We start from the raw sequence: 15,890 nt of genomic DNA, 5'->3' as shown, positions 1-15,890 counted from the left end.
ATGCGATCCTACATATAAACAGGATCCTATTTGGTTGTGGGACCTACATGCAAATGCGATCCTACATATTAACAGGATCCTATTTGATTGTGGGACCTACGTTGGGTCCTACATGCAAATAGGTTCAAGTCTCTCGTTGTGATCCCGTATAATTTGTGCACCCTATTGTGCTGTGTATATTAGGAAATAACAAATCATGCAGCTTCTATTTTTTATTTTTTATTGATATCGTTCATCATCCCTGTGACATGTCTGTTGAACAATCACACTCTTGCCTGATGTACAGCGTCTTCAACACCTTTACAGATCATGCTAGATGACAGCTCTAAGATATATTTCTTGTAGGCATCTGAAACAATAAAGTGAGTTAGGAAGCTAGATTTAACAAGGGATAATACATTATGTGTCACATAAAATATGCCAAAACTCGTGCACAGGTTAACCAGACTTCCCACATATGCTGTTACTTGAGGTCCAAAGACAATGGCTTTGTTTGTTAGCAGTAAGATCAATTAACTATGACAACTGGGGCTACAGCAAGGGTGTCAGTAAGGCATTACCTGAACAGGGTGAAAACAATGCACGTTGAGTTATAATATCCGCAACTATTTACATTCTGTCATATTCCTTCCACACTCGGGGAAAATATGCATGACACAAGCTGAGTTATTATGAATTAATAACCAAAAAAGGAAGATCTGTATCTTTAGAGCACCGGTACCCTGTAGCAGGGCCGCAGAAGCATCACACATGATATCAACCTGATGTTAAGTGATGATACAGGTTAACCAACAGGGTAAGAGCACAAGATTACAGATGGAGGATAAGGAAATAGGTAACAATAGGGTAATAATCGCACTGAGCGGATAAAGTTATAGGAACCCACATGCTAGGAAGAATACAAAGCAAAAGGTGCACGAAACATGACATTACATGCACACAACTAACCTTCAATTCACGAAATCCAACAGCTTTCGGTCTTCCAAGGTACACACACAGAAACAGGTCCAGATACCACTAGTAAGGCATGAAATACAGTCACAGCACTGCGGGGCACCAAAACCACCACAACTACGACGAAAGACGCTTCCCGAACGAGAGCTCTCTGGACATGCGTCCGAACGCTTCCCCAGACAACACAGTGATGTCCAGTGGATGTCCACTGGATATCCATGCGGGAAATGCGGGATATCCAGAGGATATCCCACCATGTCCCGCGGACATCCATGTCACATCCCGGTGACTGCCAGAAGACGTCCCACGGCAATCCTATGGACTTCGTGTGGGACGTGTCACGGACATGTTATGGACCTGTCGGGATATGCGTACTATATTGTAGCTAGGTGTTCAGCAACGTTCAATGTGCTGGCATTGAAGCGTGCCGAGATGGTTTCCTGATTGTGGGAAATGAGACATTATGACGCAAGACGGTTGCGTAATTCAAATTGTAATGACACTTCTTTATTGCAAATAACAGATGTAGTATGCAACACATACAGTATGACTAGACGCACGAGTAAAGCATCCTTACTTAAAGTGAAAACTTGTAATGTGAGGCGGGTGCTTGCACAGCTTGCCAATTCACCAAGCCATTTACCCACTTACACAAATGGCAATTGCATTCTGAAGTACATAATCTAAAACCAGAATCCTTACGTATTTACATATTCTCTCTAGTTAAGTATGAAGTCGCGTTATGCTTTATATAGGTTTGAAAAATATCACATCAATGAGCATAGCATCTAGTGCATCATGAGCATTTTACACATAAAGCAACTGAAAACAAACATCGAAAACTACAAACCCCATGAACAACTGCTGCATGAAAGAACTACACGTGAGTCCTTGCATTAGAAATGATGAATATCCCAAACTGTGGAAGAACATTGAATGGAAAGTTTAAAAGAAAGGGTTGTTGGTTAAAAATGATTTGTAAACGTGAAATGAACAAGCTAATGCAATCTCAATCATGGTCAGCTGATGTAGAAAAAGAAACTAAAGTAAACAGCAAGCAAGAAGACAAAACCCCAATGTTGCAACTTGCATGATAAATGATTACTTCCCTTTTAACAAAGGGCACCAAAATTAAATCGTTGAAGCAAACAGTCGTTTGCAGAAAAGTAAATGTTTGGAAAATATGGCATGAACTAGGTGATGCTATTTCAGCCACAGTGAGCTGGCACACAAAAACAGTTGCAGCAAAAAAACAGAAGTTTCACATGAGTAAATAGATCTGAAACATGACTGTCCTTTTAGTGAAGAGCACTATAACTGTGTTCAAAGCGAAAGGGTAGAAGCAAAATTTGGGGTACAATATTATTCCAACAACAATTAGTGTTTGCCAAACGGGAAATAATTTTACCATAAAAAGAGAAGGAGAACAGTTACGATAAAAAGAGAACAGTTTTCCAAGTATTCACACTGCTGTTACATGTAAGAATGGCCGTGAAGTTTTACTTGAGGTTCAAAGGCGGCTGAAAAGCATGGTAGCTCCACAACGTAGCAGCAGGGTGACGAAAAAGCAGAGCGATGTTCTCTTACCATATCTTAAAAACTAAGTATACAACCGAGTGTTGGTTATAGTCAAGCATGATGAAGGCATGCTAACAGGAACACTATAACGGACATACGCCATTCAACTTTAACTGACATGTGTTAGCCTATGCCTCTCCCAAGCTCTTTGAAAAGATTACCTCACTTGGAATCAGGATTAGTGAGTGGTGGCTAACGATATTACCGCCACATCAACACGGAAGAGCGTAATGGCCTCCCTTCTGCATCATGTCATGGAATTTCTGTATTGGGATAAAAATATTCTGTATTGGGATGGCTGCGAGTAACGTTAGCCACTATACAGGGTGTTTCACCTAAAATGATAAATTCCAGCTTGCGACATACTCGCCTGAGGATTGTGGGACTTTTTGCAATTACCTTCTGGAAACCTTTTTTTTCCTTTCTGGAAACCTTTCTGGAAAAATTTTTTATTATGAAACTCTTTTTTCAATCGAACTTTGAAAATTGCTAAGGGAACCTCACTTTTTTTTACACAAATGTGAAGTCCTCCATGGATAACCACATACCCAACAAAAACTGCACAGTATTGCAACAGAAATAGTATAAGAAAATTAGTAAATATTCCACTTTAGCCCCGCCTGCTCGATTGCCACTAAGAAGATCTTACGGAAGATGTGGGGAGAGGAGGAAGGGTTCCCGCCTCTTGTTTTATTATTATTTCCCCTGCTCTGACCTTGACGGTGGTGACAAGGCAAAACAAATGAAGGTAGGGACAGTTCCTCCTCAAGGCATACATTTCGCACACATTCCTTTGAGAAAATCATGCAAGCAGGGCTGAAGCCTTATTTCCACTAATTTTTGTCGACTATTTCTTTTGCGATATTGTGCAGTTTTTGTTGGGTCTGCGGTTATCTGTGGAGGACTTCATATTTCTGCTTAAAAAAGTTTCGCGTGGCGATTTTTGTAGTTCAATTGACAAAATAAATTTCCCACAATTAAAAATTGGCCAAAGACTTCCTCAATGGTGCCAAAATTTCAAGGAGGTAATTGCCGAAAGTCCCACAGTCCTCCAGCAAGTACATCGCCAGTTAAATGTTTTGTGACTCTTGGTGAAACACCCTGTATAGGCCTACCTCCCTGTGAAAATCATCTTTTGAAAGAACTCAGGAGAGACATGGCCTAAGTTACCCACATTAAGCTGTTTGTGCGTGCTTGTCCGTCCTAGTGTCACACTCCGCATTCTTTCATCATGTTCACCCCTTGAAGCATTTTGTAGTTGTACAAAACCAGCATAACTGATGCATCAAGGCAGTTAAGACACTGTGAAGGCATTCCACATTTGCACGCAAGCAAACTGTACATAGCTGCCACTTTTGCTGTGATTTATACCCCAGTCAGACGGCATGCTCGAAGGACTTCAGGGAATTTTCATTTGCAAAAAATGACCTCTCAGAGCCGTGTCAGACGGCAACTCAAAGGACCTTTCTAAGAAATGACCATCAACGCGAAAGGATGCCCCCAACGACATTTGAGGTGCCGAAAGGAGCAATCTCGACAACAGTGTTATGCCATTGTACCCTCGCTACCTTCGCAGCTGAATTAGGAATACTTATAAAATGCGGATAATGGAGTGAAACTGTGTAAACGTATTTAGATCCTATTTACAGAAGTATATATGACTTCTGCATCTTGATTTGTGCCGCACAGACCAACTTCAAATTTCCACAGCAGACAGGGAAAACGAAACCGAAAAAGGGAGCCGGTGAGGGCAGTCAGTTGAGGAGCACTCCTTTCCCGCCTGTCTGGCAGGCGCCCCCGAACAAAGGTCGTTTGAGAGGCCGGAGGTCATTTCTCGCAATTGACATTTGAAATGCTGTCTGACTAGGGTATTACTCCTTCCACTCTTGCCACTTATTTAGACGTCCTGTCGTGGCGCTCCTTGGCGTGCCTCAGCCACGATTTTATGTTGTGCCCCACTTCGCTGCGTGTGGCATTCTTGAGCAGCCGGTTGGACATCACGATGCCTAGAAGAATTATGACACAGCTGTTAGAAAAATGACACGTCACCTGCGCATGTACTGTTCTAGCAGAAACATTGCGTAATACCTACCGCAAATTTGCTGAAAAATATAACTAGGCCTGACTTTTTCGGGTTTTACTTTTTTTTACCGAATTCAGAGATAACAGTTATAACTTTCTTCAAAAATACAGCACGTGACTAAACCCAGATTGGGTTCAATCATGTTGAGTCACGTGTGGACTTTCAGTTTAGTCGTCATGATGTTTTTATTTTGACGCTCTTCATAATCATACTTATGTATTTACAATAAGGGTTTCTTTCACTGCTTTTCTTCGGTTATTGGGAATTTGGTATCCCCTGGTCCAGCAGTTCTCGAGGAAACAGCGCTACCTGATAGTCGCTCATTTGCTTCAGAGTGTATTGAGCGTATGTGTATGTGCGATGTATTGAGCGTGTATGTTCTATGTATATTCTGTGACATCACACAACAAGCACTATGTTATCACGACCTTTTCCTACCATTCTTCGCGACATTCTCAAAATAATGGGGTGACATACCTTTCGAACTCATGGTCAGTCAAAGTGAACGCCGGCACTTGGTGAACGCTCCAGTCACCGATGCCAAGGTAACGCCACCACGCCACGATGACACACTGCAACCAAATGTTTTCCGTATTAATATTTCAGCTTTCATATCCCCGCGATCAACAGATGAAGAGACACTGCCCACATACGTTGACTTTGCTCAGACTTGGTGGGAATTACACGCTGTACCATATGCGAACTGGGGGAGACGCCACATCACTAATGTTACACATCGACGCGAAAACAAGACATTTTTATGACAATCTTTGAAGTAATCGAAGTATGGTTGTCCAAGCTTTCGAATCCGACACATTTAACAAATCAATGTTGTTACATGCGTTCACTGTCGGCAATGAAAATCCCTACAAACGACGCTTCTAAATAGACGAATTCTCAGATTCCGCCGATGCTGTGTCGCTTCTGACGGCGACCCCTCCGAGATCCTCGTACCCTTGGCGTCGCTATAGAGATGAATAAACAACATATTAATAGAGAAAAATTAACTTAAATGGTGAGCTTACCTGACAAAACGCGTCCTCTACGCGCTTCGCGTTCAACAGAACTATGCTGGATTGGATCGGATTGGCCAAGCGGGTGAATGCCAAGTACGACGACAAGGTTGTTGGACTGTGTGCAGCTAAACGCTCCGAAAGCGTAGTACGCGCTGCAAGCAAATTTACGCTGCGGAAACAGTCGGCACAATTAAGTACGCTTAGCCAATATCTGTTCATGAAAGATAAGTTCATCTCTGTTTCTTTTTTTTTTCAACCGGATTGGCCCGCCTGATTTCGGTTATACCTCTGGAGTCTGGACACATCGTTTCACTGCGTACACGTCAGCTGCGCCATCAAAATGACGGTGACCGCACACTGAATGCTTTATCGCAGGCATGTGGATATTGCAAAGTGAAGATCGCACCACATGATGCATCTCTTGTCCCCAGCATTTCCGATGCGGGGCGTGTATGAGATGTACCATATGCGGTCCCGCTGAGATGTCCAATGGACATCCATACAAAGTTTCAGCGGGACGTCTTGTCGTTTCGGACATGATGGGAATGCGAGGATATCCTAAGGACGATGTGTGTTGTCTGGGTCTATGATTTCCCTTCCAAATGAGCTGGAGGAATTCCAAGCTCCAACGGCGCCACCTGGCTGTAACGGCTCTCTCCACCATGCTCTCCTCGCGCTACATCCAGAAAGCAGAAAGTCGCGCGTACGGGTGACCAGTGCCATTGGAAAGAGGACGTTTTTCCCGTCAAAATAAGTCTTCAATCACATTTCTACGCCAACAAACAACCGACATCGAAAAAAATGCCCCCAGCCCCATGTATAACGAGCCGCTTTTGCCATGTTTGTCCTCACTCGAGAATGGAGAGAGATAAAAAGATCCCGCAAGTTTCTAGCCGTTCGGTGTTCGGAGTGCACGAATCCATTAATAGGTGATTCAGATCTCCCACAGGGTTCAAACCTAAAAACAGGGACGAAGGTGCGCAGAAGGAGAGTCAGCCTAAGGAATTTCGGGAATAACGCCATAACCTGTAGTAAATAGACGGAAGGTGCGAATTGAAAAGTTGTAGAGCAAAGAACGAAGAACACGCATGCAAAATTTCCAGTAAATTGGACGTTAGGTAAGCGAGATTACGGCACTAAAGGAACGGCACCCACGGAAGCGTCTCCGAGCGGCGTCAGCCAGACTTGCTGGCGCCAGTGCCATGACCCTCCAACTGCAAAGCCCATATCTGGGGAACGGAGAGTCTCGCGCTTACGGGATTAAAGCGGTTGGAAAGAGCACGTCAAGAGCTTCAAAACTATGTCAAACACGACTCTGTAGGTGCGATGGAAAACGTTTTAGGGGAAAAACAGCCGGCAGTCCCATGTATTGGGAGGAGTGTAAACACGGAAACCGGTAGCTCGAGAACCAGAAGACTTTGACAGCTGTAGTAAATTTTGCCACGTTCACCGAGTTGAGGCGAGTACACTCTAGAAAGATGGAAACTGTCCGACGAGGGCTTCCGTCCGAAAAAGGGCATCAAAGCTTAAAAAAACAGAGTTACGAACGCGTCTCTGCCCACAACCCCCGAACCGCTAAAGACCGACTCATGGTTCCATTTGACCGATCGTAGAGCGACTCAAGTCCTACTAGGACGGAAATTTTGGCGTCGACATGACCACCGGGGCGGATGTTACGGAGCTCCGAATGTATCGGAAGTGCAGACGGAGGCCTGGAATTTTCAAGTATCTCGACTACTCTTAGGATTTCCTGCGAGCCGTGAGAGTGCACGTGAAGGCGAAGGATTGGGGAATCCGTCACAACAAGCCACGTCCTGATAGAACCGGTTTAGTCGTAGAAATTAGACCGAAAACCCCATCGACACAGCAATGTCGCTCGATGGGGTTCAACCGCCACCTCGACCTGTTGCGCACTGTTGTCAAAGTTTGTGCTTAAATAGTACTCAAAGGAATGCACGCATCATTGTATGCCTGATGTTTCGTCGACTAGTAATGGGCATACTCTATGCATGTTCCATAAATGAATGCAACCAGTCCATTCAGTTGTTTTCAACCTAAAAAAATATATTCATTTGCAGTGGTTCTAATAGAATTCGCAGTTGATAACCTGCCGTATGTGTGCGCGTTGGCAAACATGATTGAATATGACTAGTTCGTTCTGGGCCCCTGTTTTGAAGGAATCAAATAATGTTTGTTGCTGTGTTAATATATCACTTCCATATCTCAAAATAATTCCCCACGTCCTCCCCACATGAAACCAAACAGGCCACGTAAGATCTCCCATAGCTCCTTTTTGATGCCTTGTAGGATCCTACAAGTCTGCTACGTAGCCGGATATAGGCAATGTAGTGTCCTACAACTCTCCTATATTGCCGAATATGGGACAAGTAGGACACCACAACTCTCCTACATAGCCTAATATGAGACATGTAGGATCCTATGACTCACCTATATGTGAATTAATATAGGACATGTAGGATCCCACAACTTTCCCACATGATACAAAATAGGACATAAAGGATCCTACATCAATTTGTATAGGATAAATAGGATCGCATACAACCTATTTGGCTTTTTTTCAACAGGGGGGAGTTGCGTCATGCACAGGTGTTGTTCCATGGGCCATTCTAGGGCCCACGTTTACCCAATCAGTACCCAAGCTTGGTTCTTTATTGGCCAGACATCGGCCCTACATCTGTCATGTCAGCGCTGTACATTGGCCCGAGCTTGTGCCGGCTCAGTCGGCCCGAGTGAGGTCATTGTCAATCCCCAACCTTGGCACAAGCTTTTTTTTTGGTAGCTGGGCCCGACAACTTTTACTTTTGAAGCAGACGTCGGCCCAGTGTTTCGCCAATATTGCTTTTCCCGCTGCGAAGTAGCGTTGTCATGCAAAATTTCTCACTGGGCCGTGATAGGGCCATATATGGGTCAGCGTTGGCCAGGTTGGTCAGAAAGGTTGGCCCTATGTTGGTGGCCAATGGATGGCCAGTCTCAGGCCATTGTCAATCCCCAAGCTCGGCCCAACCACGTTGTCTTAGCTTGGGCAAGGTTGGCTTAGTTGGCCAACTCCTCTGAGCCGAGCTTGGGAAAAGCACGTTTTTTCACTTGGGTTGGCCGGCCTTGAGAAAATCTGCGTTTGGGGAAAGAAGGAATGGATTGTGTAGGAGAGTGTGACCCGCACCCCTTGAAGTGACAAAGGATGCGCAGTTTCTTCGCTTTGGCTGTATATATATATACAGAGAATGTCTCTTCACTTTGAGGAAAAGGAGGGAAAAGCAAAAGATAGCTGTCTTGGTTTTTCTCGTTGTTACATGTCTATTTTCTGTGTGTTGGATACCTCCATCAATGTAAGGTTTGTAGTGTGTGTTAGAATGACAATTGTACAGTGTTCGATTAGATTACGTCACGAGGATTATTTATGGTGGTTCAAACTATAGATTATGTTCCTCTGTTGTTTACGTGTTGGAGAATGCGCCGCTTAGATAAACCGATTCGCTCTGATATCGTTGTCTGTGCTGGCTATTGTTTGTGTTCCTCTGTTCTTCAGCATTAAGTGTGTGCTAGTCCCAGTTGGAAGTTACTAAATTTGTAATGTTTCTCGTTTTGATAGATTGTTTCACTATTACTATCCTATATGTATCTGTTGTTTGCGTGTTGGAGGATGTGCAGGTTTGGGTCTCTATTAGTGCTAGCTGTTGATCGTGTTGTGTTGTTTCTCATTATTTCCTTACGTCTGTGCTATTCACTTAATAATACATTGATTAATTAAAAGTTGTGTCATGTTGGAACAAAACATATGCAACTTAGATTCTCGAAATTTCTTACAGCACTTAATAAGAAACATGATTAGGGTCACAATAATGGTGATCACGTCTCAGACTATTATAATACAATTTTGATTGTAATCGTATTGATTAAGATTGTCTTTAACAAGATGTGGTGTCTTTTGTGAGAGATTTCATTTCCTCTTGTGTTTGTGTCGCCCCTCTGTGTTCCTGTGGTCTTTCATGGTCTCTGTTGTGCACAGTTAATTAATTACTTACATCTATCAGAACTTGTAATTGAAATTAAAACCCCGGTATTGTTAGTGTCGGAATGATGGTGGTCACGTCTCAGACTTTTTATAATAAAACTTGAAATTTTGATTGTTATCATATTGATCAAGAATATCTTCTTTGATTATGTCTGATTATGACTAGTCATGTCCGTTTCTCGTATTGATAGAAGATTGTTTCGCTATTATCCCCCTACATGTAACTATTGTTTGCGTGTTGGAGGACGCGTCGGTTTTGTTTCTTATATAGTGCTAGCTATTGATTGTGTTGGGTTGATTCGAATTATTTCCTTACGTTTATGCTATTCACTTAATAAGAAACTGATTAATTAAATTTGTGTCATGTTGGAATAAGGCATATTCAACTTAGCTTCCCTACTGTGCTCAAAATTACTTACATCTATCAGAACTTGTAATTTAATTGAAATTAAAACTCCACTATTGCAATGACGGTGCTCACGTATAGGAATATTACACTTTTTATGATAAAACTTGTAATATTGATTGTAATGTATTGATTAAGAATACCTTCTTTGATGAAATGTGCTATTCCATTTTAATTCTGATTCATTGAAAACGTGTGTACGATTACTATTAATAAAGAATATTGTGTTTGATTCTTTCTGTGTGATACCTCTTCAATGCTATTGCATCGTACACGTAATAAGTAAGTATATTCTTTATTATGTGAATTGTATTGTAATGTGTTTTTCTGTTTCAGGTTTTTTCGGCTGGATTTTTCCCTTTCACAGATTGGCATTACACCATTGGCATTAATAAATATAATTCCACTTGTACTTTTGTGTGTGGCTGTCCTTTGCATGTCTATACTTGCATGGAAACCGCCCACCGCACAGCTGTTGTAGCAGAAAAAAATTTGCGAGTGAAGCTGGCCCAGACAGAAAAATCGCGAACGAAGTCGGCCCAAGTGCGATGGTGCCATCGCTCAGCGGGGTTGCCAGGGTGTATGTCTATACTTGCATATAAACCACCACCGCACAGCTGTTGTAGCGGGAAATAAAATTGTGAGTGAAGCCAGCCCAGGCACAAAAATTGGGAATGAAGTCAGCCTAGGTGCGATGGTGGCATCGCTTGCGGGTTGCCAGCTTGCATGCCTATACTTGCATGTAAACCGCCCAGCACGCAGCTGTTGTGGCGGGGAAAAAAATTGCGAGTGAAGACGGCCCAGGCGGAAAAATCGCGAGTGAAATCGGCCCAGGTGTGATAGTGGCATCACTTGGCGGGGTTGCCAGGGTGTATGTTTATACTTGCATGTAAACCACCCACCACACAGCTGTTGTAGCGGGAAATAAAATTGTGAGTGAAGCCAGCCCAGGCAGAAAAATTGTGAATGAAGTCAGCCTAGGTGCGATGGTGGCATCGCTTACGGGTTGCCAGCGTGCATGTCTATACTTGCATGTAAACCGCCCAGCATGCAGCTGTTGTGGTGGGGAAAAAAATTGCGAACGATGTCGGCCCAGGCGGAAAAAAAATGTGCGACGATAAGCCCGCGGGTAGCCCTCTGCCCACGCACAACCCACTGCGCACATGAAAAAATTCGCAAAAGAAGTCGGCCTGGGCTGCAAAATGCGCGATGGTAAGCGCACGCGCAGCCCTCCGCCCATCGGTAAGCGCACGGGTAGTCGTCCGCCGACGCGCCACCCACCCCGCGGGGGAAAATCGCGAAAGAAGTCGGCCCAGACGCGACGGTCACGCAGCCCTGGTGGCGGATGTAGGCAACTGACGAAGGCCCTATACTACATGTACGTCTCTTTAACAAATGGTGGGAGCCGAAGGCGTAGAATAAGCAACATTTTATTTCATAGAATGAAAGCACTATGTTTTAACTCGGTTTGATCGAAATATAAACAAATTTATGAAGGAACTTTCCAAGGGAACACCTCTGAAATCTGCTAACGTAGACGGGTAGAAATGCAGCGAACCAGTAAGGAAGTATGAAGGGAATTGCCTGAGTCCTGAGGCACTTCCCTTCATACTGAAATCTGCTAGTTTTTCGTACCCAACGTGTACTTTCTCAGCTGATGCGGCAGAATCGTTGCAGATAATAGAACCCATTTTCAATTCAACCCATTTTACAGAACCTTTCTTTTGCAACAAGTTGTATTCAAATCGGAGCACCAAGGGCCGCGTAATCTTGATGTAAAGTTGCATTGAAAACGCACGATGTAGGTGTTTTGTGATGTTTTTGCTCTACTTTTTGGGATTAGTCCAAATATTTAATTAATTAGCGATAAAGTATTTTCATGTCACAGAACCTTTCAAAGTGACATCCCGATTTATAAGACGTATCCATGTCGAAAAAAGTTTTTCGAGGAAACTATACTTGCTTACTCCAGACCAGAACACAGTAGGTGTACCCCTGTCACACCGGTTAATTTAATGTAATTTTCCTGAAGTGCACTCCTCCCAAGCGAATGTCACTTTCATTACATGCGCATAATAAACAAAAACACACACCGACTTAACGCAACGAAAGCAAGAAATTTAAGTGACATTTCGTCTCCCATACGGGAGACATGATGATGTCTCCCGTATGGGAGACGAAACATAAATTAAGTTAGCGCATCATGAACAAAAAACACACGCGCCGACTTAACGCAACGAAAGTAACAAATTTAATTGACGTTTCGTCTCCCATACTGGAGATGATGTATCCCGTATGGGAGACGAAACGTCAATTAAATTTGTTACTTTCGTTGCGTTGCGTTAAGTCGGTGTGTGTTTTTGTTTATTATGTCTACTCCCGGCTTTTGGAATATATTTGAATCCTTACATGCGCGTTAGACGTGTTTGAGTGAGTGTCACTAAACTATGATGACAATGACGATAGGTGAGATTGAACGGCGGCAAATTTTTTTCCACAATTCCGTCGTAGGAATGTTACTCCGTGGTTTAGAATTTGATTCCCCGCCTTTGGATTCTGACATGACACAAATGCGTACTGCGTATCAACGTTGCTCCGTTTCTGGTGCTAGCATGACCACAAGAAATACGGCCGGGGACATATCGCCACACTGCTTGCAGTACACAAGTTTCGAGGACAAGTTTCCTCCACCAACACACTACCAGAAATGGCTGATATACGAGCAAATGATGAAGAAGACGCCTCGCCAATATATATTGAGCCGCCAGAAAGGAATGCCCTTTCCATTGCAGACACTGCGGATGAAGATTCCGGGGAAGTAATTCAAAACTTGAGCAGTAGGCAGCTGAGATCCTGCGCAAAAACTGTACTTGTAGATGGGCAGATAATTGGTGCGACATATGCCAAATGCTCCGTAGAAGAGGGCAACACAGAGGAGTTTGCGGTGAGCTGTTCTCCCGAAAGAAGCCACAAGAATCTGACAGTCTACAGGAATAAGTCTTGCATTCGTCGTGGGACCTCTGGGAGAACTGCACAAAAATGGAGAAAAGGCGACTTGCTTGCCTGTATAGACAGTTCTCTCGTGACCGTTGCATCAACGGTACAGGGTGTGGAGTCAATGTCTACCACAATGCCCACAATATGGGCAACTAGTGGTCATAAAAAAGAAAAACAAAGATAGAAATAGAGTGGAGAGAAGCAGTTTAGTTGAAGATCAACGACGCCATCTTGAAGAAAGTGATCCGGAACGACCGCTGACAATCGCTGGGGCGATGGAGCACACAGGCAGGTGACTACCTAGTTGCAAAGCATCGCACCAGGTAGGCCTCCAACGTTCTTGTGACCACCAGTTCTCAACATCCTGGGACGTCAGGTGTGACGTCATCATGGCATGTCTGGGCAGGTTAGGCGGCAAAACGACGTGTAAACAAAGTCACATGACCTCAAAATGACGTTTTCGATGACGTGCGACCAGAACAAGATGGCAGTTTTGCCAAAAGCACCCACTTGAGGGTAGTTACAACAATGACGGGTTTGTGTCACCCCTGTGGTCCACTCCATCCCACAGCCAGGCACAGAACTGAATCGTAATGCTTTTTTCTCCACTATAAAGTCATGCATCTGCACGCCCTAGCGGTTACTTTTTGAATTAATTTCATGACAAAATTATTAAAAATCATGCCAGCGCTACTCTCATTCCCAAGGCCAACGCAGCTTTTGCGGAAGATAGAAGCAGATAGCGGATAGCAGATAGCGGAGATGCACAGACAGGAAGAACAACAAGCAGCGTCCGACATGCACGGGCACGTCACTGCTAATCGGAAACAAAGCGGAGACAAAGTTATCACGTCCGAAAGAATTAGATACTCAACAAATCAGCCCACTGTTCACCACAACGGCAGTCACGAGGAGCGCAGAACGATGCATCCGTTCCATCCGAGAGGCAGACAGAGAACTAATGAGAATCGTAATGCTTTTTTCTCCTCTAAAAGCCACGCATCTGTCCCCTTGGCGGTTACTTTCTGAACGAATTTAATTTAACTACTGACATTATTAAGAATCGTTCTAGCACTACTCCCATTCAGATCAAGGGTGCGGCAGCACTAGCGTCATCGTCAAAACAAGAATGATCAACAAGAATCTTTCTTGTCCAAAAAGCGAAAATACAGAGCTAGATGCGTCAACAAAGGAAAGCATGCATCGTAACACAGAACAGGTCAGGGCATGTCAGGAGATTGCTCAACGAGCGCTGTTACATGAGGAAAAATCGCACCACTGCTGGGCAACAAAGGAAAGCAAGCACAGAAAGACACTTGAACAGAGTGAAAAAGACATTCATCAGCATCGAAGTATTTCCACGTACACTGCACTCCCTCATTGTAAATCCGCTCGGCACAAAATCCACCAGAATCGTCGCACACCACCCACCAGTGACGCTACACTTTTCCACTAACGGCCAAAGCAATTGCTGGGTACAGAATCAACGCGCGCCACGTCCATACTCGCGAGAGGCCAAGAGTGAAGTGAATTCTTGCACCCTCTGCGGGCCTTGCTCATTGGTCGTGACGTCATCCTATTGTCTCAAGGCCACACTGTTTTTAGTTTTTTTTTCACTAATGCCCAGCGCAACTGCTATGGAGAAGGTCCACCTGAAACAATATATTGTTTCAGGTGGACCTTCTCCATAGCAGCATGCCTGGGTGATGACGTCATGCCGCGGCTCTATAGAGCCGCGGCATGACGTCATCACCCAGGCATGCAGCTTCACGGTTCAAGGACGCGTACAGCTGCGCTCTGGGCAGGGGACGCGTTATTTATGGATGCACTATCCCAAGATTATTTCCTTTATTCCACTGTAATGATTGCATAAAAATCAGAAAAACTATTGCAGAAAAGCACAAAACACCATGCATGAAAGCTCATCGTAGCAATTAAGCATTTTAATCCCAAAGACTTACTAAATGAGTATTACCAAAATCAAGAAAGAACAAAATATTCCAACAAGGAACACGATCAATGGCTAAATATGAGGAGCTCAGTGAGGGATGTGCGTTCCATCCAGATGGGTCAAAGTCGCCATCTTGCTATGTGTTTCGGCCCATTCCCCACGTAAAACAACGGGGATCGCCATCTTGTGGGACGGTTGTTGCCAACATCGCAAAATCTGCCACCTAGATGTGTACCGAAGTAGAAATTATCTGCAAACAATGTGCACCGAGCATGCTATTTCTCAAAATAGCCACTTCAATCTGTATCCAATCCAGCGTGAGTTATGGCTGCCGTCGCTCCTCAATGGGTGTGTGGATGTGTTCACGGTATTTCCAATCACTGCGGACGTACGATACTGTGCGTTCTGTGCAGTTGTGTCTGTGGACTGTGATCGTTAAATATTGTGGTGCTCGCCAGCCAGCTGAGGCTGCTTTGGATGATGTAGAAGAAGGTGCCCAGCGTAACCCTACGAAGCATCTCTCTACGACGACATTGTGCGAAGAAGTGACTACATTTGTACATTCATGCCCGTCGTCCTGCGTAGGTTGGCTAAAACACTTCTTCGTTAGTGCGCAGATTATGTTTTGTGATTGCCAATGAACGGCAGTACTTTAAGTAGGCAGCTTCGTTTTTGCTTTCGCAAGTGAAGAATGCCTTCTGTCACAAGTGCTTTGTGAAACAATTTTCTTCTGCAACGACCCTGAAAGCTATGTTGCGAAGGTTTGCCAATGGAAATTGTTTCAAACGCTATTCGTAACTACAAATATTTTTGCGACTGAGTTGTAGAATAATAACACACAATGTATGATAATGGTAGACTGGATCTATTCG

At 44.0% G+C, this 15,890-nt stretch overlaps 1 long non-coding RNA gene across 1 annotated transcript; it reads right to left on the bottom strand.

Annotated features, from left to right (window-relative positions):
- Positions 1 to 203: 203 nt before the first annotated feature.
- LOC135390209 (uncharacterized) lies at positions 204 to 1,055 on the bottom strand. Its single transcript, XR_010421774.1, has 2 exons — positions 949 to 1,055; positions 204 to 349 (listed from the first exon to the last, which is right to left on the bottom strand). It is a non-coding gene; the product is annotated as an uncharacterized LOC135390209 (long non-coding RNA).
- Positions 1,056 to 15,890: the final 14,835 nt, after the last annotated feature.

This window comes from Ornithodoros turicata, chromosome 3 (genome assembly GCF_037126465.1).
Source record: "Ornithodoros turicata isolate Travis chromosome 3, ASM3712646v1, whole genome shotgun sequence".
Lineage (NCBI taxonomy): Eukaryota > Metazoa > Arthropoda > Arachnida > Ixodida > Argasidae > Ornithodoros > Ornithodoros turicata.
This window is presented reverse-complemented; position numbering and strand designations above follow the sequence as displayed.